We start from the raw sequence: 4,457 nt of genomic DNA on the forward strand, positions 1-4,457 counted from the left end.
AAATGTATTCTTTAGAAGGATGCATATTGATTATGTGACCTGATGTAGATCTAGCTAATGTATTTATGAGAATGTTTTGACTTATTTCTAATAATTCTTGTAAAACAAGGAGTCATATTTATAAATGTGGGTTCAAAGGAAAATGAGCATTTCATGTAGAACTTAATACTTAATGTCTCATTATATTATTTTTCTTGTAGTCGAAAGTACCTTTAAAAATTTCACAAATTTACTAAAGTATTTTCAGAAAATGAAATGAACATATAAACATAAGAACATATAAAGGTGTAGAGAACTGAAATTGTACAGCTTTGTAGAACCTTGACATTTGAGAATTTGTAAGCTCACATGTGAACTGACTAGGAGGATTTTTTTGTTTCAGTCATTTTAATTCACTCAGTAAACACCTGCTGACTGAATAATGATATCCCACCAGTTTATGGTTAGTATAGTCATTTTCTTTCCTAAATTTCATGACTTTCACATCATGATAGTATATTTTCTTTGCCTCTCAAGCATGATACACACCTGTGTGAACTGAGGAATGAGTAAAATCATCCCACAAGTAACATCAGATTTCCTCCCTTAAATACTGCATGGGGCAGAGGGATGGGAGGGCGGCCAAAGTGGGTGAAGGGGATAAAGAGGGGCAGGCTGGTGATTTTAAAATAAATTAGCCACAGGGATGAAAGCACAGCACAGAGATTATTGTCAATAATATTGTGGAATATTTTTATGATATTATCTACAGGTAGCGTCTACGTTTATCTTGGTGAGTATTTAGCAAAGCATATAACTGTCAAAACACTGTGTTGTACACTGAGACACATATAACATTGCACATTAATTAAATTTCAATTAAAGTTTAGTGTCAGGAACACTCAGGTAGATATTCAATAATTCATTAGTTTAATTAAATATATCAGAAATAGTACAATTTCAAAAAAGTTTGCCAACCATAATGAGTTCTGCTGCTTTCAAAGAACAGACAGATGGACAGAAGTAAGAAAAGAATCAAATAAAGAAAGGATGGTTATAATGAAATATTGCATTAAAGAAGCTGGTAGAAAATAATTTCATTCCATTTGTAAAAATGTCATTATATATAATGTGTATTATTTATACTACACATTTTATCTGACAAATAAACCTTTAACAATTTCCAATAGACAAAAAAAATATGGAGGTAGAACCAATGAAAAGGATGTTCATTTTTTTAATCTATTCCCATTCCTCTTTGTCATATGCATGTGATATTAAAAAATTATATGGTTTTCAATGTGACAGGAATATCCATAGAAGTATTAATTTTTAGACCTTCATTTAGGTTGTTTTCATAAATAACTCTGAACATTATGATTATGAGGACTTTAAAATACACACAAATATAATCTAAAATTTAAAGGAGTTACTCTGGCCCAGAAATTCACTCATCCATAGCTTTTGTGAACTTATGCTTCTCTGGGTAGTGAAAGAGATACATGCTGAAATATTTGTTCTAAGGAGAGTGGGAATTAAGCATCATGTGAATGTGTTTATAGTTTCATTCACATTTAGGCATGATCAACCACTTTATTCTTCATTTATTTCTTAAAAAATTTTTATTGAAATATCACTGATATATGTTGTCGATTTCAGATGAACTAAGTGATCCAATTGTATACACTACTAAGTGCTCACCATGATAACTGTAGTCATTATATGTCCCCGGAAAATATGTCACAGTATTTTTAGCTGCATTGCCTATGCTGTACTTCCATCCCTATGACCAGATTACTTAATAAATTGCAGTAACTCTTTATCCTATGCACCTATTTCATTTGCTCCCTCCACGGTAACCAGCAGTCTGTTCTCTGTGTTGATGAGTCTTTTTATGCTTTGCTTCCTTGTTTTGTTTATACTCTGTAGGCTATTTAAATTTTTTAAACTATATTAATTATGGAAATAACATATTCAAATTCATTGTTAAGTGATTATGATTCTGTTATTAAGGCATTTCTATATTTATTCTTGTCAACAGATACAATTAGTCTAAGAAGGAGACACACCATTCTTATACACAAAAAAATAATTATTCATTTGTTATATGTCTCCTAGTTGATAGCAGTTGCTAAAATTATTTAGCATTTTTTTGTTTGTTTTTGTGCACATATAAGTGAAATCAGGGGGGTGGAAAGGTGACATGAGTAGGAAAGATGATGGGGTTAAAAAGGTATGAACTTCAAATTTTTTAATGAATTAGTCACAGGAAAGGAAGTACAAAAGAGAGAATACAACAAATAACCTTCTAATATTGCAGTATGGTAACGAGATCTACATGTGCCATGGCAAGCCTGTAGGAATATGTGTAATTATTGAGTCACTAAGTTTGTTGTACATCTGAAACCAATCTAATATTGAATATGAACTATGTCCTCCAATAATTACATTCCTTATAAAATATGTAGCTTATGCTTTTCAGTTATTTAAAATTGAGGTAGTGCACAAAATTGTACATATTGAAATAAAAATACAAAATAAGGCCAATGCCCAAGAAGCTATGAAAAACACAACAGCATCTATCACTGAATTGTGAAATTGCAAACGCTGGCAAAGGACAGCGGTTTTCCTGAGAAGGTGGACTGCTAAACTCTCCTCAGGGTCTCAGAAGGCTTCCTCGTTGTAAGGAGCTGAAGACGAATATTCAAAGAAACAACTTGAAATCAGGAGATGTTTTTAACAACAGTTCTAATAACGGATCTCTAATTAATATATGGCTAGCTTATTAATCATCAACCACAAACAATGATTTTCCAAATTTCTAATCAATAGTCCCCTTGGATTTTTTTTCTAACCTGTGCTTGTTGCCTTCCTTCCCTCCAGAGAGACCCCCGTGGAGAGAGAGATGGACAGCTACAATCTCACCCCCATGACTCACTTTATCCTCACGGGGCTCTCTGACCTCCCCAAGGTGGCTGTCCTCTCTTTGTGGTCTTTTCCATCACCTCCCAGGCCACCTTAGTGGGAAACGCGGCCATTCTGTTGGCCATCAGGACCGAGAAAAATACACCCATGTATTATTTTCTAGCCAATCTGTCCCTCTTAGATATATTCTGCCCATCAGCTACTGTCCCCAAGATGCTGGGCAACCTCTTGACTGGGAATCACAGCATTTCCTTCCTTGGCTGTGCTTTGCAGCTCTATTTCCTGGTGGCCCTGGCAGAGACTGAGGTCTTCCTTCTCGCTGTCATGGCTTATGATTGGTACATGGCCATCTGCTTCCCCCTCCATTACACCCTCATCATGACCAAGGCTCACTGTGTCCAGCTGGCAACTGGGACCTGGGCAGCAGGGTTTCTCAATTCCCTCCACCATATGGTGTCCACCTTCTTCCTGTCTTTCTGTTAAGTCCAATCGGGTTAACCAGTCCTACTGTGACATCCTCCCAGTGGTGGCCCTCTACTGCTCATACACCTACATGGAAGAAATGTTTATTTTACTGGTAGCAGGTATCTTTGGAATTGGTGCCTTCCTGACTGCCTTCATCTCCTACATGAACATCATATCCACCTTCCTAACAATCCAGTCTGTGGAAGGGAAGCGCAAAGCCTTCTCCACATGTGCTTCCCACCTCTTGGTGGTTTATTTACCTACAATCACCCATCCTACAGTCAACACTTTGCAGCCAGGGACAGAATCATTGCCATGCTCTATGGGGTTATTACCCCAATGTTAAACCCCATGATCTACAGCTTGTAGAACCCAGAGGTGAAAGGGGCTCTCAGCAGGGTTTTATATCATAAAGCATGTTTACAGTGAATGTAAAAGTAAAACAGAATGACTCAGTGCTCATTGCAGAATATATTTATAAGGAGAATTCGTAGAAAATAATTGTTAATTGATATACAGTATACATACTTTTGTACACTGAAATTTATAGAGATGCAACATACACATGATTTTAGTCTACCTCTAAGCCTACATAACTGTATAAGCTTATGTGTGTCTCAATCCAATGGGTGCCTCAAATATATCCTCCCAAATTAGACATTGTCATGAGTAACAGAGAACACTACCTACACTAACATAAAATGATAAACTGAGCCTATCTTTATGTTAATTTTCACTTATGTTCACATCTATATCCATATATATACCTATACCTATATCATCTCTGTATTCTTTTGTATCTACTTTTAAATCCATACTTAATTGTCTATTCACAGATCATGATTTTACTTCTTTGCCTTATAGGATTAACTAGCTAGTCTATGTCTCCATAACATTACCATTTTCACTCATGCTGTCTTTCAACTGTTGCTTCCACTGACTGAGGATTTCTATACTTTTCTCCCTTTTCCTGTGAACATGTACTTTCTCAGATCTATGTGTCTCTCCAAAGAGAGGACTCACCTTATCACTGATTCATATATCTAACTCATAACACTGTTCAGTGTATGACTGTTATCATAGCTTCA

At 35.6% G+C, this 4,457-nt stretch overlaps 1 pseudogene; it reads left to right on the top strand.

The window, feature by feature from the left end:
- The first annotated feature begins 3,051 nt into the window (after window positions 1–3,051).
- On the top strand, window positions 3,052–3,738 carry LOC118969986 (olfactory receptor 5V1-like; annotated as a pseudogene).
- The last annotated feature ends 719 nt before the right edge of the window (window positions 3,739–4,457 follow it).

This window comes from Manis javanica, chromosome 14 (assembly GCF_040802235.1).
Source record: "Manis javanica isolate MJ-LG chromosome 14, MJ_LKY, whole genome shotgun sequence".
Taxonomy (NCBI): domain Eukaryota; kingdom Metazoa; phylum Chordata; class Mammalia; order Pholidota; family Manidae; genus Manis; species Manis javanica.